The sequence below is a fragment of the Triticum aestivum genome, chromosome 2D, assembly GCF_018294505.1.
Source record: "Triticum aestivum cultivar Chinese Spring chromosome 2D, IWGSC CS RefSeq v2.1, whole genome shotgun sequence".
NCBI lineage: Eukaryota > Viridiplantae > Streptophyta > Magnoliopsida > Poales > Poaceae > Triticum > Triticum aestivum.
The window spans coordinates 121,061,164-121,076,283 of record NC_057799.1 but is presented as its reverse complement, the minus strand read 5'-3'; the positions used below and the strand labels follow the sequence as shown (position 1 = coordinate 121,076,283).

Genomic DNA, 15,120 nt, shown 5'->3' with positions numbered 1-15,120 from the left:
CCAGTCCGTCCTCCTGAGGAATGCACTTTAGTTTCACGCCGTTCGATCTCCTTCTGTATAGGACATCATCCACAAATTGGTACATGCTGGACCGACGGGCTACTTTCTCTGCTTCTTCTTGTTCCTTGGGGAGTTCCCCTGTTTGGAGGAAACGGACGGGGTGCTGCGCCCATGCTGGAGCCTGGGGCTCGACGGCAAGGACCAAAGGCTCATCTTCGACCGTAGGGGCAGCTGCCTCTACGGCCAGGGCTTGGGGCCGTGCCGGAGGTCACTGCCCCTCGGCAAACTTGGGGCACCCCGGCAACGTCTTTGCCGGTGGCTCCTGGGAGCTCAGCGGGAAAGTACTTGTCGGGGCCCACTTTCCTTCATTTATTCTGTCCTGTCGATGGCTCAATGGACGGCTGGGTTAATTGGAGCACAAAGGTACCTGGTTCCACAGGGAGCTTGAGGGCAGCGCGCTTTGACAAGTCGTCGGCAATGCTGTTCTCTGCTCGGGGAACATGCTCTGCTTATAGACCGTTAAAACGCTCCTCCAACTTCCTCACCTCATCCATTAGGCCTCCATCAACGGGCTCTGGTAATCCTTGTTAACTTGCTTGATGACGAGCTGCGAATCACCTCTGATGATGAGCTTCCTAATTCCGAGGTCTGCCGCGATCCTGACACTGGCAAGCAATCCCTCGTACTCTGCTATGTTGTTCGTTGATTTTTCCCGGGGGAAGTGCATCTGGACCACGTACTTGAGGCGCTCTCCGGTGGGTGCGACGAGTAGGACACCGGCACCAGCACCTTGTAGCGAGAAGGCTCCATCAAAGTACATGATCCAATCTCGGCTCGTCTCCTTGCCGGGAAGGGTGGTCTCTTGAATCTCCTCGTCGGGCATTGAGGTCCATTCTGCTATGAACTCTGCCAAGGCTCGGATCTTGATGGTTGAAGTACTTTCAAACTTGAGGCCAAAGCTCGACAGTTCCAATGTCCATTCCACGATCCTCCCAGTCGCATCTGGGTTGCGCAAGATCCTTTGCAAAGGGAGGCGGGTGATGACGGTGATCTCGTGTGCTTGAAAATAGTGATGCAGCTTTCTCGAGGCCATAAGGAGGCCGAAAAGCAGCTTCTGCATACCAGAATATCTCGATCTAGCCCCCTGCAAGAGGGAACTGGCAAAATAAGCCGGGTGCTGCACCACCTTCTTCTTTTGTTCAATTTCGCCCATCTGCGCAGACTCTGTCTTGCCGGGACCGGGCCTTGCTGGGGGTTCCGCCTCGCCGGCGTCAGGCCCTACCGAGAAGAGCTCTGGCCCATCATCCGACAGCTTCGCTGCCACTGCTGCTTCTTCCTCAAGTTCCCTCTGCACTACTAGCGCAGCACTGACCACTTGATTCATCGCCGCTAGATATAGCAGCAACGGCTCTTGTGGCTTAGGCGTGAATAGTACTAGTGTGGAGGAGAGGTACCTCTTCAAATCTTGCAGTGCTGCCTCTGCCTCCGGGGTCCATTTCATTGGACCCGCCTTCTTCAAAACTTTGAAGAAGGCGAGGGCACGCTCAGCAGATTTGGAGATGAACCTACTTAGAGCAGCAACACAGCCGGCAAGCCTACGGACGTCTTTGACTTGCTTCGGCGGCTCAATCTGCTCAATTCCTTTGATCTTGTCGGGATTTACTTCGATCCCGCGCTGAGACACAAAGAACCCAAGAAGTTTCCTGGATGGGACGCCGAACGCGCACTTCTCTGGGTTGAGCTTGAGGTTGATCTTGCACAGGTTTGCAAATGTTTCCTATAGATCCTGCACGAGCGTGGCCTTGTCCTTGGTTTTGACTACTATATCATCCATGTAGGCTTCCATATTTCTATGCAACTGCGGTTCAAAACCAATTTGGACTGCTCAGGCAAATGTCGAACCGGCGCTCTTCAACCCGAAAGGCATCCGTACGAAACAGTACGTACCACATGGGGTGATGAACGCGGTCTTCTCTTTGTCTTCCTTCGTCATGAAGATCTGATGGTATCCTGAATGGGCGTTGAGGAATGACAGCAGGTCACACCCGGCAGTGGAGTCCACAATCTGGTCGATGCGTGGCAAAGGGAAAGGATCCTTTGGATAGGCCTTATTGATATATGTGTAATCAATACATAGCCTCCACTTCCCATTTGCGTTACGCACTACCACTGGATTGGCCAACCACGTGGGGTGGAGCACTCCTCTGACCAAGCCTGCCGCCTCTAACTTCCTGATCTCCTCGATGATGAACTCTTGCCGCTCCAAAGCTTGCTTTCTGACCTTCTGCTTGACGGGCCGCGCATGAGGACAGACGGCAAGATGGTGCTCAATCACCTCCCTGGGAACGCCGGGGATGTCGGATGCTTGCCATGCAAACACGTCGACATTCGCCCGCAGGAAGGCGACGAGCGCGCTTTCCTATTTGCTGTCAAGGGTGAAGCTTATGGTAAAAGCCCCGCTCGTGCCATCCTCCTTGACGGGCACCTTCTTGGTCTCTAGTGGTGCTACCTTGGATTTCTTGCTCTTGCCGGTGGAGCTCTCTGGCACGTCCTCGACGGGAGCGCAGCACTCCGAAGAGGCGCGCTTGCCGGAGTGGGTGCAGGAGGTCTTGCCGGAAGAGGTCTCACCGGAAGGGGCCTTGCCGGCAGAGGCCGAAGTCTTGCCGGTCTTCTTCCCCCCTGGGGCTTCAGCGGCAGGAGCAAGTGCCTTGGCGGCCGTTGCTGCAACTGCCTCCCAGTAGAGCTGGTCGGTGCAGATGAGTGCGTCCTTCTTGTCGGAGGGGACGGTGATGATGCTCAATGGCTCGGGCATCTTCAACGTGTTGTAGACGTAATGTGATGCCACCATGAACTTGGCCAGCGCTGGGCGGCCAAGGATCCCATTGTAGGGCAAAGGGATCTTGGGGACATCAAATACGATCTTCTCCATCCTGTAATTGAGCTCGCCCCCGAATGTAACGGGCAGCGTGATTTTACCTTTCGGCTGACTCCACCCCGGGTTGACCCCTTGAAACGTGCCCGTCTCCTCGAGATCTCCATCGTGGATTTGCAGCCTTTCGATCACAGCAGGCGAGATCAAATTCAGACCGGTCCCACCATCAACTAGCACTTTTGTCACCTTGAGGTTGCGTATTGTTGGTGAGACCAACAACGGCAAACACCTAACCGCAGTCGTGCGATCAGGGTGATCCTCGGTGTCAAAAATGATAGGTGTGCTGGACCACTTCAGTGGCTTCTGGGCATCAAATGACGGCTCCGCCGCAGCGACCTCACGCGCCCACCGCTTCAGCCGGCGGTGAGAGGTATGCAACGAGGCACCACCGTCGACGCACATGGCCTCTGTAGCTTTCTGGAACTCGTGCTCGCCGGACTCGTCGTCTTCACCATGATCATCATCTTCCTCCTTCTTGTCACGACCCCGAGCGGGCCTCTCTTGTTGATTATCCTTGCCGCAACGACCTCCTTGGCCGCCATGCTTCTTGCCGGACCCCTCAGCACCATCCTGGCCCTTCTCCTTGTCCCGCCTCTCATATTCGGCTTTCTGTTTCTCTGCAAGCAGCTCAACCTATCGGCAGTTCTGGAGATCGTGGCCCTTGGTGCGATGGATCTTGCAATACTGCTTGTCGGAGCCTCCTAGCTTGTCGGCGACCGCCAAGGCCCGCCAGGCGGCGCACCCGGCAACTTCCTTTCCGGGGTCGTCAGCCTTGGCCTTCTTGGCGGCGCTGGGGTGGCCGGATCCCTCGACGGCAAGCACGGTCTTACCCTTACGCTTCCTACTGCGGCGTCGGCCCTTCTTTGCTGGGGTGGCGGCGTCTTCGTTTGTGGAGTCGGTTTCCGCGTCGGCATCTTCGTCGGGGTACTTCCTTCCTTCTTCAGCCCGAGCACATGTGTCAGCCAGAACATAAAGCTCGGCTACATCCTTGACCTTGTTCATCGCCAGCTCTTCACGTATCTTGCGGTTGCGCACATTCTGATGGAATGCACTGATGACAGCGGCGGGGTGAACATCTGGGATGTTGTACTACACATGGCTGAACCTTTGTATGTACTTGCGCAGGGACTCGTCGTCCTTCTGGGGGATGACATGCAAATCGCTTGCCTGGCCAGGGGCTTGGTGGCCTCCGGTAAAGGTGCCAACAAACTCCTGGCACAAATCCGACCAAGAAGAGATGGAATCCACTAGCAGGTGCATCAATCATGACATAATGTTGGGCTTAAGTGCAAACGGAAAATAGTTGGCGAGCACCTTGTCGTCGCGAGCCCCGGCGGCTTGCATCGCGATGGTGTAGATGTTGAGGAACTCCGACGGGTGAGTCTTGCCGTTGTACTTTTCCCCAACATCGGGCTTGACGGGCAGTGGGGGGCCACTAGAACTGTCGCAGCTCACGGGTAAAAGGCCGGACAACCCACCTCGTAAGGTAGGTCGCCGGAACCCCCCGGCGTTGGGTGGTCCATAGTGGGCCCCGCGCGCCTATCTGACTGATGGCGCGCTTGTCGCCGCCGCTCGATGGTGGTCCGAGCGTTCTCTTGAGCTTGCTCTCGAAGAACTTGATGTTGGTCGTAGCGGGCCCACGGGTCAGACGACACTGTGGAAGCGTTGTCACAAGCGTCGGCCCGACGAGCCGGCGGCTGCTGTTACTGGCGTGGGGGAGGGGAGTGCACCATGGTCGCAGCACCCCCAGTCCCCCCTCCTCCGGCGAGCACCGGTTCCACCAAGCGCTGGCACGAGGGCCCCGCTAGCTGCGGTTCATCTTTGTTGGTGAAGCTGATGAGGCTCCGAATGGTGGCCCTCCACTGGTCGAGCTTCTCCGCAGCGGGAGGGAGGTCGAGGAGCAGTTGCACGCGCGCCAACGCTTCTGCTGGCGTGGGGGGCGGCGAAAGCTGTGTGGACTGTGATGCGCTTCGACTTCTAACCATGTTAGAAGGAGATCTATCATGGTCTCGCGGTCGCACGCCATCTCCGCCAGCATCGAGGTGCGCACGCCGGCCCGATGCATCCTGAGAGTGACGCAAATGGCTCTTCCCGCCGCGGCGCCTGGGGGCACCGACGTCGCGGCATTGCTCATCGCGCACGGCCTGGGAAGGCCGCGGCGCCGGCGCCGGCTGGGGTGCCATAGAGGTTTTTGCGCCGCTTGTGGGCAGCACGGCCCAGCCCCTGGACCTAGCGGCGTGTGGCTCGTCGTCCTGGACCCGAACGACGCCGCTCGCCTGGCTCCGGTTGCTAGAGTGTCGTGGACGCTAGCGGGCCGCGCCTCCGGCACCATCCGTGGCCACCCCTCGCCTGCCCGTGCCGGTGCGGACGGGCCAGCTCCGGACGACCCGATTACTGTGATCCCCTTCTTCTTGGGGGCCATCGCGATGATGAAGTCGATGCGCTAACTTCTAAACCAGATTTTTCACAGCTTGCGCCCCCTACCTGGCGCGCCAAAGATGTCGGGGAAAAGACACCTATGGGATCACAGGGAATCCCTACTACGGTTGGCGGGGCGCGGGGCTGTGCAAAGAGCGGGTTTAGAAGATCAACGCGGGGGGAATTTTATCCAGGTTCAGGCCGCAAGCGATGCGTAATACCCTAGTCCTGCCTTGGTGTATATTTGGTGTTCTTGAGTTCTTGAACTAGCTGCGGTGCATGCCTAGCCCAAAAAGTCTGAATCCTTCCTCTGTACGCCTCGGGCCTCCTTTTATATGTCAAAGGGGCTGCCACAGCGGCACACATGAGGTGGAAAGTGTGTACAGTGTACAAGTCTATCTCTGACATCGTGGGACAAAACGCATTTAATGCACCGCCGACGTGTCTTCTTGCTTTATCGAGGAAGGCAAGGAAGCTCGTCTCGTCTGTCGCCGCCTCGCCTTGCTTCGACGCGCGTCCAAGCTGAAGAGGCACGCAGCGCCACGCTGGCTAGCTGGCTGCTGTGCTGGTGCGGTGGGAGGTTCTTCACTAAGATCTGCATGCCACCACATAGGTGCGTGCCTGGTTGGCCTAGAAGCTGCATGCTGCCACGTAGGTGCGTGCCTAGTTGGCTGGCTGGCTGCTACGTCGTAACGGCCATGGGGCAGCGAAACCTTGGTAAGTGCGGGCCGGGTTGTGGCCCCGCAGATGTCCCCGGCAAGGGTCTTGTCGGGGTCTTGTGGGTGTCCCCGGCAAGGGTCTTGCCGGGGGCCTTCGTCTTCTGGTTCTTATCTAGTCTTGCATGCCTTCAGTCTTCACAAAGATCTGCATGCCACCATGCAAGCGCCTCCCGAGCCTTGGTTCCAATGTTGTCGATGGTGTCGGAACTCTCAGGCTGAAGGGTGGCGGTCTTGCTGGTGTTGGGTAAGTTGCCCCGACAAGGCTCTTTCCGGGGCAGCGTAGGTCATCCCCGGCAAGGCTCTTGCCGGGGGAAACCCACCTTGCCCCTTCACTCTTCGCGCCTCTGGTTTCAGCGCTTCTCTGGTAGTCTTGTTTTCTGCTTCCTCTGCCCCGCCAAGCGTGGCCGCAGGTGTGGCTACAACTGCCCGTGCACAAGTAAAGGGGTACAAAAGGCCCCTACTTTTGTACACCGACACACCACCAAAACATGCTTATGGCCTTGCGATGATATGGTGCGTGTGGGCATTAAGGAGGAATTTGAGCAATATGTTCACAATGCCGGTCTCGGTCCCTACATTTCAGATAAGTGCGATCAACACCGCACTCTCACTGAATCATTTGTCAAAGGATTTAAATTCCATCACCGTGAGTTTAGGGTGTCATTTAAACTTTATGAAAATCCATTTACCATTTCACTAGAGAGTTTTGCTCACCAATGCAAACTCCCATGCTAGGGTCGCTTGACGAACCGCCAAGGGCTGAGTACCAATCATTCTTGACTAGTCTTTGCTACGGTGAAACAAGGGGAGTGGCACAAGGCAGAATAAAGAGCATTCATTTTCCCGCAATTTAGTACTTTGCATTATTTAACGGGAAATGTATAGTAGGCAAGTAAGATTGTAGTACACTTTGTGCTCCAGACTTGAGCCTCAAACGCACCGCTCTCACCGGTGATAGGAGTTATAATCTTGGAGTGATTGTTGCATGCACACTGCAGCATAACGCTAATAGTGGCTATTTCTATGGTGGAATTTATGCCACGCGTTTAGCATGAGGGTTTGGTGTTTCACCTTTGCCCTTTGATCCTATTATACCCACGCAGTATTTAGATTTTGATGCTACGAAAAGTCATAAGATCCTCAAAGGAAAAATTCATAATTTTACTTACAATCTGTTGTTTAACCAAGAATCTGTTGTGCACACATATTTGCATGCGCCTGCTTTTTTTGACTATCACAGCAAGGGAAGATATTTTGTTCTTGAGAGGGAGGCTCGAGCTCACAACGCGGCAGTGGAGGCAGCACGGCAGGCCGAGGCATCCGCACCAAGAGCCTCCGTGAGCTACCACGCCGACTACTATCCAGGCTACTGACTGCTTACCAAGTTAGGCCAAAAGCCTAAGCTTGGGGGAATACGTGTTTCCACCGACTTTATATTCATGTCCACTTATTCCATTTGTCGGTGTCCATACTTTTTCATTGTATTATCCATGCTTAATTTTATTTTCTCGTTTTCTTCTTGTGTGTTTGAAAAATCTTAGAAAAAACCAAAAAATTAGTTGTAGTTAGTTTACTTTCTATGCATGTTAGTTGTAGCACTAAAAAGAAAACCCAAAAAGATTTTCTTATTCTTCTTTTGCTTGTTGGGAGCTTTCCCGTGTAAATAGTTTTTTTCGTTTTTTGCTTTTCCCTTTTATTTGCTTGTTTAAGAAAACCAAAAACTCCAAAAATATTTCAATGTGTTTCTCTGAATTTCATTTCTTTTTATTCGAGTCGTACCAAGGAGAAGACCACAATGAAAATGTTGAGTGGTTCTCATTTGCATAGTTGTTTATCTAACAAAGAGTCCATTTTACCTTGTCTTGTCCTGTTGAATAAAATGTTTGCAGAGTCCAGCTTAGTCCACGGGACTCTTGCACTATTATTATTTTCACATCGTTCGGTCGTGCAAGTGAAGGCAATAATGTAACATCCCAAAAATTTCCAAATTTTGGTATGTTAATAATAATTTATTACTGAGTGAGCTGCTATGATTTTCACAAGAAATTAAAACCTTTTGAGTCTTGTTTCATTTTTTTGTTTAGATTTCTTCTCTTTCTGACTCCGAAATATTTGAAACCATATTCAATACTATGGAGTGAGAATAACATGACTTTCTCAAATGTGGTGGATAAAAATTTCAATTGAGGTTCTTTGAATTTTGGGAGTTCCATTTGAACTTGGATCTTATTTGGAGTTTTAGTGCCATTTAAATATTTCCAATTTATTCAAAAAAGAAATTAATGAGAGGAGATAATGTGACTTCTCCACGACATATTTGGAAATATTTAGTAATGGATAATTAACAGTTTGTGAATTTGCAAAACTCTAAAATGATTTTTGTGAGTAATTTAAAGGAACTAGTACAAATGCCCGTGCGTTGCACCGGGCGAAAAAAGGGGCACAACCTACTTCATGTATCATTGTCAACATTTTTATATCCAATTTTAATAAATATCAATGATAAGGTTGAATGTGAAAATTTTCTAATTTTTAATAAAAGATAACACTTACATAAAAAATTGGAACACTTTTGCAAGAATAGTTAACGCTTTTATGAAATTGGAACATTTCTCTGAAAAGGAATATTTTTTAACATATGTTTTTTTAAAGAATGTTTTTTACGGGTAAGAATGTTTTGTTTTTTGAGGGGTAAGAACATTTCTTTGAAAAGTATATTTTTCATAATGTTTTGTTTTTTGAAAAATATATTTTATTTGCAATTTTTCTTTGCACTATTTGGGCTTGGCACAAACATTGGAAGTGGCAAATAGCCAATCTTCTCATAACAAAGATCTTAATTCCTCTATTTATAACACTGGGAGTGTAGAAATAATAAGTTTAATCCCAGTTTTACAATTAAGTTTCTTAGCTCAAACAGCCAAGCTCTACATCAGTACTTATCATGAATTTCTCCAGTCCACACCTCTTTCAGATAATAGCACAAAATACATGAGATGTTACAACAGAAGTACATGTTGAAAGTTGATCTGTTATTCCAAAAAGATAATATTGTAGGTCCGTAGAAATTTAGCTACCCTTAAACATAGGATTAAAATTGCAATGATTTTTCATGCAGACATGACAGATGAATAGGGGGCAAATGAGATACTGACTTGATACTTCAGAGAAGAATGATCAACAGTTAGCATTAGAGGATGTAAATTCCTGTTGTGCTTCATTCAGAGATGTGCATTGCATCATCTCATACATAACCAGAGATCATTTTTCTGTCTAACGAACCTTCCTTGGTGACAGAGATATGCCAATAACTTTTCTTTCGATTCTTGACTTTCAGAGGTAATGGATGGAACAATTACAATGTCTATTGTTCAGATAAAGAACATAGGGCTTGATCTAGAAACCACTGAAGATATTGTTTGTGCAGAACCAAAGCCACATCCTGGTGCTTGTTGAGAATGGCGAATGCAAACAGGGAATCTGAGAAACTGAAGGTGGTGGTCCACTCTCTGTCCTTGTAACAATGCAATCTTGCATTCAATTCGTTCATTCCCCAGCAAAAAAAAGAATCTTGCCGGAGAGGAGATGGTACAACTCCTCCTTTGCTTTATATACTTCATGATCCCATGGTACTCGCCTTTTAGTTTCCGCATCTGGTGAAGAAAAAAAAATTATTGTTGTTTTCAGTAGTATTTTTCAGGAGTTAGTGCCAAGAGTACACTGAAAGAAGTTGGAGAAATCTTCCCAGATAACTTTAGGCATGGGGAAAAAGGTTGAGTTTTTCTGCAACAATGTGGATAATTGTAAGATATGATAAGGCTTATAGATCATCTAGCTTGGCATGCTCCTGTCACCTAATTGAAGCTAACATAACAGTACCTCTAATATATCTAAATTTAGTACCATGAAATTGGAGAACCATACGGATTGATTTCTCATTTCTCATTTCAGAAAAAAGCATGATCTGTTTTTAATACTGACACTTGGAGTGCTCCTTATAAAATGAGAATGTGCCTTTTAATATTAAAGCTCTTGGCATGGTATAGAAACTCAAATCGAACTAACAATAACATACTAAGCGTTGTGTGAACCAACTGTACATATTTTTTATGAAGCAAATATAGCTCTTATGTTAGGATAATCCTTTCACTACAACACTTGAGATACAAAGCACCTTCCTTTGATTTTGTCTGGTAGGCATGAAAGCTACAGTAACAATTGGCAGTTTCTGTAGAATAAAGAGACGAACAGAAAGATACGGGCATGATAGAACCTTGCATGTCAAACATTCTTTGCTTCTAGTTGAACTGATAGGTCATGGGTGTCAATTCTGCAATTCCATACACATCAATTATGTTTCTCTCCCAACTGGTAAGTAGTGTCCACAAACCTGGATTTAATGAAGAACAGAGAGCGCGGAACTCGGTGATGGCAATGGCCATCTTAGCCATGTGGTCGCCGTTGCAGTACATGCCTAGACGCATGGCGGGAGCACCTCCCTGTCCGGATGCTCCTGGACAGAGAACGACGCTACCGACAGAACATTGAATAGGAAGGCGAGGTCGCCGTCCCATCCTGTGATGACTGCGCGGCAGAGGAGCATGGCAGTGTTGCGCGCTAGCCACTCCCTGGGAGAGAACGAAAGGGGGGGTGGTTCGAACAGTATAGAAAGAACCATTCTGCTTTTGTTCGTCAGATCTTCAAAGATGGTCTAATGATTAGTGTACATAGTTTACGCTGCAAATAAGACTGAACAAGGATCAAACAGTATTTTGGATATAAAAACATGATAAGGGCTAAGGGCTACCAAATCTGGCCACCATAGTTTTTTCCTTATTTGATTTACCATTCATCTTAAAACATGATAAATTTGACGTTATAGTAAAAATAAAGCATAGTATAAATAGCAAACTTGTAATGGGAAGAAAAGTAAAAAAGGTTCTTCGGTTTTTGGACAACTTTTCTCACATTTCCTCTGCACCTTGCTATCTAATTTTTTATTTCAAGTGTAATTCGAACACATGAAACATCATGCAGTTCATTCACAACTTTTACTTCAGAAATTATTTGAAAATAAAATGTGCCTCAGCTGATGCAAAAAGTGAAATGTCTGGAAACATAACTTCATAGATTATAGTGTTAATATAAAAATTACATCACAATAACTTTTTGAAACACATAACTGTACCGAAAAAATCAGATCGTTCCTTCTAGGAAGGTGATCTTCGTGCCCTTCTTCCACCCCGGCTTCACGTCGACCGTCGGGATCTCCACCGTGATCGTCTTTCTACACATAGTCGCCATGAGCAAGTAGTGTTTAGTGTTTATTTTAGCACCCAAAATCAGTTTCTTACTTTATTAAAGACATGCATCAAAATTGACACTAAATAATCCAGATTGACCGAGCAGGCTAAAATTTGAAGTTGGCTTAAAGATTAGTAAGAACCCGTCCAAATCAATAAGACACGGCTGAACTATTTGGTTGAAGTAACAAAGATATTGCAGTGCTAATAATGTAGCTTTAGAATAGATCTGAACAATGGTGACTGCTGCTGCAGTCTACTGAACAAATCAAACAGACCCAACTGATCAACTACAAATTTCTCAGGATTAATCTTTGGAAGACATGTACCTCATACTGAGGTTAAATAATTCAGAATGATTGAGGAAGCTAAAATCTGAAGACGGCTTAAGATTACTGAAAACTGCCCAAATCATTAATACAACTCAGATGGAACCAACAAGGAAATTGTATTTATCAAGTTTAATCTGGACCAACTAAAACAGTCTTCAATATTCAAGAATGTAGTGGATCTTGATTCTTAATTGGGATAACAAATGACCACATGCATACAACAGAGGGAAGGAGAAGATACTCACATGTGTACCACACTTGAATGTCCTACAAGTAAGAAAGGGTAGGGAATAGAATTACAATAGAAGGATTCAACTGGATGAACTGAGCGGTGAAACTTCCTGGTTATTATCAATGACATCATTGACCAGAATAGGCTGCGAAGTTGAAGCTATCCTCGTCGGCCTTGCAAAGGAGGGCCTGCTTCGTGGGACAACACACGCTTTGCAGCCGAGGCAGTGCCCAGCTGGAACAAATCGGGACGACGCGGGGAGATGGGATTATGAAGTATGTTTTTAGCATACAAATTGTTTGGCATAATAATGCAAAAGGAATTATGAGAATTCAACATAATTACTACAGAGAGCATGAAAATCATAGCATGTGTACAATTCGAGAAAATACGATTGTGCTTAGTTTTGATCTCACTAAGAAGAACCTACAGAATATACATAGTTCACAATTAACCATCAGTCTGCACAAGTGAATGCATGAGCAAACAGAACTTAACTTGCATAACTATACCGCGGAAACGAAGAAATTCGAGTAATTGCTGTGAACATCATTCATCAAGCATACAGTTCTTAGTGTGTTGACTTCCATCCAAATAGGAATTTAAATAGGATGGAGCGTGAACATTGAAATTAATAGTGACAATCTATATTATCTTGTCAATGCCAACATATGTCAAGATAATCCAATATGTTTGCTGAAACTGAAAGATACTAAAGTGGCACATGCTAGCATTTTTAAATCAGATGACTATCAAAAAGAAGCCAACGAAGAAAAGTAAATAAGTATCAAGTGTTCAAAGATAATGGTGGAGCATAAGGCCATGAAGTGATAAATTAGAGCAGCCAAGCAATCTAGAGCAGTAGGAATCCAAGAACAAGACCTTACCTTCATAAAAAATAAGGGAAGAACACTTCCTTCATAGCATTCCTACAAGTACAAAACATACGCAATTAGCATTCAGAAAACTTATAATTTCATTCCATCTCACGATCCATTGCCCGCTCTGTCTCAATGGAAATAAAACTTACGAAAGTCACAAGTTGTCACTGTTGTTAACATTCAGAAATTAAATCACATGAAATCTATAACCAATTCCTGATTGCATTAAGCTGTAAATGTTGCAAATGCAGAAGTACAACAAAAACCATGAAGGTGCAATGCATGAACAGTAAATACATGAACTGTAAATGTTGTAAATACATGAATTGCAAAGGCTTCCCGAGCTGCTGCTTGTCGTGGTCGAGTGCGTCGGCCAAGGTGCAATGCAGTATGAGACATGTGCAATTGACTTCAAGTCGTTAAATTAAGTTCGTTGTCTTTCTTGTCAACAAAATCCATGAAGGTTACTTGATTTTAGCTCTAGGTGTGGTGCTATGCAGATGATGGCCACAATAAGCGCTCAACTTTTTTTTTCCAGAATTTGATAATATGCACAATTTAGGTACACGGATGATAAATCTAGTGGAATTCACATGGATAACACAAAGGCTGGCGAGAGAAATACCTCTTAAAAGAAAACAGAATTAACTAATCATATTCATTTTGTATGTAACAAAAACTGAACGACGACACTAAAATCTTACCTCCTAACAAAAATTGCTTATAACGATACAACATGTGCCATACTATCAATGCATAATCCAAGAGATGAAGCTAGCTGATTAGCTCAACTAATGCACTGGCGTTTTTTCTAATTTTTGACAAAGATGTTACTAACAAAGATACTTAGTTGTCCTTTAAAAAAAATGCATGCTGAAGTTTTGGATTGGCTTGCTAATAAAGACTGTGGGTGCCTTGTGAGGAGTAGGAGCACGTCCGCCTGTCCACGGCCGTGGTGTACAGGCAATGTGTTGTATAAGCAGTGCAAGTTGAGGAGTATACATGCATGCGTGCCCACATCCAGCAATCAGGCTCAAGAGCTGCTCATACCTAGCGTCAACCGACCAAACCTCCCAGTGCGGAACATGCATCAGACAACACCGTACAGTTCCCAGCCCATGCCACAAACAAATCCAAGCCAATGGAGTGGCGGTGGTAGGCAGCGTTGTAGCGGTGTGGAACTGACGCGGCAGCGACCGGGACGATGGTTCAACGATCCGGCAACGAGCGCTCGACTGATTCAGTTCAGGTTTTGGGTTTAGGTGCGTGCGTCCACACCGAGGGAGAGGGAGATGGGGATAGTACCAAATCCGAAGCAACATGTAGCCAAGCTGCGAGAAATCCATCGACGGCGGCTCAGATCCCTGCCAACCCCAGCAAGCCCTCAACAGGAACGCACCACGGACCCCGCCGCTTGGTCCCCAGCCCTCACGGCCGCGCAGGACTCCCTCACCGGCGGCAGCCCCGAGGGGCCTCCAAGCCGATGCGCGACCCGACACGGGGGAGGGGCTGGCCCCGAGGAGCGGGAACCCGGCGACTCCGTCGGTCAGGAGCTGGGCGGCAGTGCGGCACCCTCCATCATCGCCGCCGTTTGGGGAGGGACGCGGTCCCGGTCGACGCGATCATTGGCCACGGCGAGCGGGAGGGACTCGACGACGGGATTCAGACGGCGGAGCATGGATACAGGGGATGGTGGCGCATCGATGGGAGATGGGTGCGGGCGCGGCTGGTGGGCGGCGCGTCGGCGGCGGGCGGCGCGCGGTGAGGCTGGGCGGGGCGAGGCAGGAGGTGGCGGCGGGAGGTGGCGGCGGGATGGAGGTCGAGATGGGATCGAGGAGGAAGGTCGTGCGGGCTGGGCTATTTTTTTTTCTCTTTTTTCCTCCCTGTACCGGTTCGGGGCTGACTTATGGTGAGGACTGCAGGTTGAATTCTCAGAAACGGAGGGACTTTTCTGCAAAAAAGCACGACGTATGACCACAAGCAATCGCTGGTTTATTAGTAGGTAAAAATTATGTGCGCAATAAAAACTTACTCAGTGCCAAAACTATTTATTTTCCGAGGTCAAATATTACATTGGTATTTATGAACATTTCTAATAGTTATTTTCGTTAAAAAAATTGTTGACTGAAATCCTAAAAAAAATGTGCGCAGCAGTGCACGCACGGAAGGCCCATCATCCTCACCACCCTGGTCGTCTTCTTTACGTTCATGGCAGGAGCGAGGAGAACGCATCCCATCCAGCGCCCCACCCCCTCCCCTTCTTCCTCTCGTCCCGAACTCCTCTGGATGGAACCCCCTCGCCT

At 48.0% G+C, this 15,120-nt stretch overlaps 1 long non-coding RNA gene across 5 annotated transcripts; it reads right to left on the bottom strand.

Annotated features, from left to right (window-relative positions):
* Positions 1-9,080: 9,080 nt before the first annotated feature.
* Positions 9,081-14,740, bottom strand: LOC123052080 (uncharacterized). Of its 5 annotated transcripts, none has more exons than XR_006424472.1 (4): positions 13,868-14,704; positions 12,824-12,865; positions 10,460-12,170; positions 9,081-9,722 (listed from the first exon to the last, which is right to left on the bottom strand). It is a non-coding gene; the product is annotated as an uncharacterized lncRNA (long non-coding RNA). The 5 variants fall into 5 exon arrangements; XR_006424474.1 differs by having other exon boundaries at positions 14,123-14,704; XR_006424473.1 differs by having other exon boundaries at positions 12,824-14,704.
* Between the last annotated feature and the right edge of the window lie 380 nt (positions 14,741-15,120).